We start from the raw sequence: 6,000 nt of genomic DNA, 5'->3' as shown, positions 1-6,000 counted from the left end.
GGTTTGTTTTTAGATTTATTTATTTATTTTGAGAGAGGGAGAGATAGTGGGGTGGGGGAGCAGAGGGAGAGGGAGAGAGAATCTCAAGCACACTCCCAGCTGAGCGCAGAGCCTGATCTCGTGACCCTGAGATCAGGACCTGAGCTGAAACCAAGAGTTGAGCACTTAACTGACTGCGCCACACAGACGCCCCACCAAAAAATAGTGTTTATTGAGCACCTGATATATGCTAGACAAAAACAAGCAAAAATCAACACAACCCTTGCTCGGAATTTTAGAGTCTGGAGGTGAAGGCAAAATTTGACCAGATATTCACAGAAATTAATATGTAATTTCAAACTGAGAGAAGGAAAGGAACATGAAAACATGGAGCCTGAGGCAGACTAGAAGGAGGCTTCCCTGAGGAGATGCATACTTGAGATAAATACTTCAAGAAAAAAAAGTAGAATTTGAATTAATTGGACTAGGACCAGAGAGAAGAGCACTCCCCAAAGAGGAAACATTTGCAAATCCCCCATGGCAGGAAAGTGTTGGAGGAAATTTTTAAAAGGCTAGTGAGCTTCAAGAGCAAGGGAAGTGGTAGAGGATGAGGCTGGAGAAGTCAGTGGAAATCATATTACATAAGCTTTATAGTCTATCTTAAAAAAAAAAATCTAGTCTTAATTATAATAGCAGTGGGAAGCCATTGAGGAGTTTAATGTAAAGTGATGACAGGATGATTTCTGTGTTTTAAAAAGAGCACTCCACACTCTGGAAAATAGTTTGGCAGTTACTTTCAAACTAAAAATGGACTTACCATACGACCCAGCAATTGCATTCTTGGGCATTTATCCCAGAAAATGAAGACTTATTTTCACACAGGAATTTGTACATTAATGTTCATAAGGGTTCTATTCATACTAGCCAAAAATTAGAAACTACCATGTAGTCTTTCAGTGAGTGAATGCTTTAACTGTGGTACATCCATACCATGGAATATCACTAAGTAGTTAAAAGGAACAACACATTGACACACACAGTAACTTGGATGAAATGCAAGGGAATTATGTTGTGTGGAGAAAAAAAAAAACCTCAAAAGAATACATACTGCATGATTTCATGTGTGTAACCTTCATGAAATAACATAATTATAAAAATGCAGAAGAGATTAGTGGCTGCCCCTGATGGGTTAGGGATGAAGGAGCAGGTGGATGTGGCCATGAAAAGACAATACAAGAGAGTCTTGCTATCAGGGAGTCTTGTGGGGATGATACAGTTGTGTTATCTTGATTGTGGTGGTGGTTATACAAGGTGACACGTGTGATAAAATTACATAAAGCTCTATACACGCACACAAACGTACATACACACACCAGTGCCTGCATAACTGGTAAATATGAATAAGCTCCATGGATTGTACCAATGTCAGTTTCTGGGTTTTGATATTATACTGTAGTTGTACATGATGTTGACATTGGGGGAGGCCAAGGTAAGAACGCACAGGCCTTCCCTGTTCCTCTTGTGCATCTAAAATTATTTCAAAATAAAAAGGAGCATTCTGGCTACCGAGTGGAAAATGGATTTGAATGGAGGTTAGGGTGAATGCGGGGGGGAAACTATTGTGTGATTAGTGTATTAGTCTAGAAAAGAGAGAAATGATTGTGGCTGGAATTGGGTGGTAGCCGCAAGAATAGAGAATGAACACATCTGAGAAATATTTAGGATTTTGGAATTTATAAATTTTTGGAACTTATAAATTTATGGAATTTATAAAATTAATGGATGGGATGTAAGAGGTTAAAGAGAATGACTTCAAGGGTATTTTGAAGTTAAACTTTGCCCCGTATTTCATTGCCTTGAAAATAAATATACATTTAGGACAAGATAGCAAAAATTTGGAAAACACCTTTTTTTTTTTTTTTTTTTTTTTAATAGAGCCTATTCCAGAACCAGAGGTGCTGTTGATAGGAGGTCACTTAGGGAGCTTTCCTAGGTTAAAGTGCACGCGAGCATTGTGTGAATAATCAGTCTGTTGCCTCTCAACCCCGCTTTAGCCTTCACTGCCTGCTCTGCAAAAATTAAGATAGACCCCTTAAATATTCTTCCTTTGTCAGCTAGCATGATGTTATACTTTGTCATAGTGGGTGCAGGAGGAAGGGGTTTTCCTTCCTGTTACAGTTGCTCCTCTTGGTGCCCTCCTGCAGCACCCACATCTTCTCCAGCGTCCAGCTTCTGTAGTGCTGGCAACTCATTCAGGGCCAGGCTCCTGCAGTACACGCAGGACCCGAGTCCACAGCTTCCTCTGGCACTCTCCGCTAAGGTCAGAATCTCAGCCTGGAGAGGGAGGGCCCTCTTCTTTGGGTGCTCCATCTCAGCCTTAAGGGGAGTGGCTCCTCCTCAGACCTGCTTTTCCCACTTTTTTTTTAAATTATGTATTTATTTAAGTAATCTCTGCACCCAACGTGAGGCTCGAACTCAGCACCCCGAGATCAAGAGTCACATGCTCTCCCGTTGGAGCCAGCCAGGTGCCCCTGCTTTTCCCAGATTCTTTAGCCTTCTTTTGACTTCTTACTCTCCAATCCCTCCCTACGGTAGTCTCCTGCTGTAGTTAATAGTTCTTTATATTAAACTTAACCCTATTCAAATTACTGTGTGGTTTTGTGTCTGGATTGAATCCTGACTCATTAAGACATCCCCCAAATTTTGCTGTTGTGATTCTCTCAATTTTGAGCTTTTAATGGCCCATCCATATTTGTCAACAAAGGGCTCCTGGTGGTTGACCAATGTATAGAGGTTGCTAAACTGACCACGTTTGTAACTATATCGTGGAAGGATTCAAACCAATGTTGCAAAACTCCCAAACACCTAGAATTGGGTTTTCTATTTCTATTCAATTTTAAACACATTTATGATTTTAAATGTTTGAAAATAAAACAGGATTTTTTTTTCTGAAAAAAAAGTTTACATGTAAATCTACACCAACTTGTATCAGTCTTTATACTTAAACACACCACTGTTACCCTCCACAACACAAACAGGCAAAGTTTGAGATGTAATATATTTAAGGCAAAAACTATAAATTCAATACTTCAAAATATATGAAACAGGCGTTTAGTAGATTCCAGGCCACGGATGGCTGCTGACAGAAATGAGTACTTCTCTCTGCGGCATGTCATAATGTCGATCGTTTCTCTCTCTCTCTTTTTTTTTCGATTGCCCTAACACTCCCGTTTTTTCATTTTTCATTCGTTCTCCATTTCCTTTACAGGTTCCTCTATCTCTACCCATCCTTTAAAATGTCAGTGTTGGTGTGACTGGGTGGCTCAGTCGGTTAAGCATATGACTTTGGCTCAGGTAATGATCTCAGAGTCCTGGGATAGAGCCACTCCCCACCCCACTGCACGCCTGCCTGAGGCAGTCGGGCTCAATGGGAAGTCTGCTTGTCCTTCTCTCTCTGCCCCTCCTCCGCCCCACTCGCTTGTGCTGTCTCTCTCAAATAAATAAAACCCAATAAAATAAAAATAAAATATCAGTATTTCCCTGTATTCCGTCCTTGGCTCTCATTTCTCATTGATCCTGGGTAGCTTATCCATTTTTAGGTAATGCCTCCTTCATTTATATCTGCAGCCTAGGCCTGTCCCGAGCTCAAAAGTCAATTATGTGATCCAACCTCTAGTCTAGGAGTCAGCAGATTAATCTCTGGGCCAAATTCAGTACACTGCCTGTTTTTATAAATAAAGTTTTATTGGAACACAGCCATACTCACTTGTTTACACATTGCCTATGATTGATTTCCTACTACAATGGCAGAGTTGAGTAGTTGTGACAGAGAACACAGGGCCTGTGAAATCTATAATATTTATTATCTGGCCCTCCATAGAAAAAGTTTGCTGACCCTAAGCTGTGCTTTCTACTGAGTTTTAGGCATGACCAGGCATGTATTTTTAAACAGTGGGGTAAGCCCACCAACAATAGATTTCCCTGAATTTCTCTGTATGAAAGAGGGAGTAAAGATGAATTCTGGAATTCATAACCAAGCATAATGGATAAAGACTACAACAGCAAAGTGAAGGGATATTTTTGTTAGGATTCCGTCATACTGGAGGCATAAGGAATTATCATGCACAATTCTCATTGCTGTAGAATCACATAGAGAGCATTTAAAGACAGATTTCCGGACCTCATTCTCAACAATCCTGACTCAGTAAATCTGGGGAGGGGTTTGGGAATCTGAAATTTTAGAATGCCCTCCAAGTCTGGCATGTAACAAGTAAGTAGTCAGAATTTGGAAGTCAAATTGATCTAAAAATCCATCACCGGGTAAGATGGTCTTTTTATTCTTGATGAATCATTAAAAAGAGGCCAATTTGTTTCTCTTGATTTACATATTATGTGAGTCTCTAGCTTTAGGGAATTACAATAAAGAATTCAAAATCTCTTAGCAATGATTTTGCTCAACCACTCTCCTTGCACTAAGGTTTATATAAAGAAAACTCTACATTTCCGTAATGACTGATATTTCCAAAGTACATCTCTCAACAACCCTGTAAGGTATATGTGTAAGACCCAATTTGCTTTATCACAGAATTAGCTTAGGCTTTATCACACTCTAACAAAACCCTGTCAATCCTGTCATCCCAGGGCCCCTTCCAGTCTGTTTATTCATGCATTCATTCAACAACAACAACAAAATGTGAACACTTGCCAGTCATTGTTAGGTACCAGAGGATACAGCAGTGAACTGGATAAAATTCCTGCCTGCATGGAGCTTACATTCTAGCTGCTGGGGGGTGGGGTGGGGAGGAGGATGGGCTTCTCTTTCGATGTGCCTGCTGTACAAAATTTTCCCCAGCCTATCCTAGTCTGGATCTTCTAATGAGAAATTTTCTCAAAACTTACTAGAGAAAGGGTAAAATTTGTCCCCCGGACATACCCTATCCTTTTAAAGCGGATTCTGAGGCTATGGTGCTTGGCTATTATGTAGTTGCTAAGACTATACATTGGCTTCATGTTTACTTCTGTTTTTTTCTGATACTGTATGTGCAGTTGAGTGAGTTTTGAGTCTTGTCTCCGCAGGGATGAGACTCCTTTTGTTTGTGGTTAGTCCTCATATGAATGAGTGCTTTTCAGTGATTCTAACATCAAAATAAGCCCAGTGTCTCACCTGATTGAATATTAGAGCCTGCACCTACAGATTCTCTTTCGTAGGATTACTGGAAAACCTAACAACAAACAGGGACAACAGTTTTGTAAAAGTAAGTCAAAGAATGTCAGAACTAGAAGAGACCTCAGAGATGCAGCTCCACTGCCTTTTAAAGATCATAACTCAGAGAGGTTACCTAGGTTGCTTCAGGTCACACAGCCCAACTGATGGGTGTGAATCAGTGACCAAATCCAATGTACTATCACACTGGGGTTCCTTCTCCTAAAATGTAACGTCTAAATCAGGTCCAGTCTTCTCACCGCTCCTACCCACCCTCCTCTCTTGTATTAAAGTCCTCATCGCTCTTTCCTGAAGAGTCGTCATTAAAACTTGAAGTTGGGGCATTCAACAAACAGGTGTCCAGACCACGGACACCGAGTCGGGGAACGTGGATCTCCACAAGCCGGCCGAGAACTCTCCAGCTCCCGCTTACAAAGTTTTCTCGGATCCTACGTTCCTCTTTCAGATCCCTGGCTGCGAGGCCAAGATGCCTGCTGTGGCCTCCGACGAAGTTCGCAGATGCCATTTCCTCGCAGGAGCGCGGCCAGGAAGAGCCGCCCGCAGAGCCGGGCGTCCTCAGGCCTGGCGGGCGGCGGGGGAGGCCGGGCGCGGGGCTGGGCGGGGCGGCCCCTCGGCGCGCGACTGCCTGCCCCGGCTACGAGGGCCGCGGGCCCGCGAGTCCCGGCGCGGAGCGAGAGGCGCGCGCGGGCCGTGGGGGCTGGGCCGAGGCGGAGCGCGAGGCGGCGGCGGCGGCGGCGGCAGGCGCCGCGGGACCAGGCAGCGGCCCCCGCCCCCCGAAGTCCGTCCCCGCGCGGGGC

Source organism: Leptonychotes weddellii, chromosome 9 (assembly GCF_054177405.1).
Source record: "Leptonychotes weddellii isolate Sample4059 chromosome 9, ASM5417740v2, whole genome shotgun sequence".
Lineage (NCBI taxonomy): Eukaryota > Metazoa > Chordata > Mammalia > Carnivora > Phocidae > Leptonychotes > Leptonychotes weddellii.
This window is presented reverse-complemented; position numbering follows the sequence as displayed.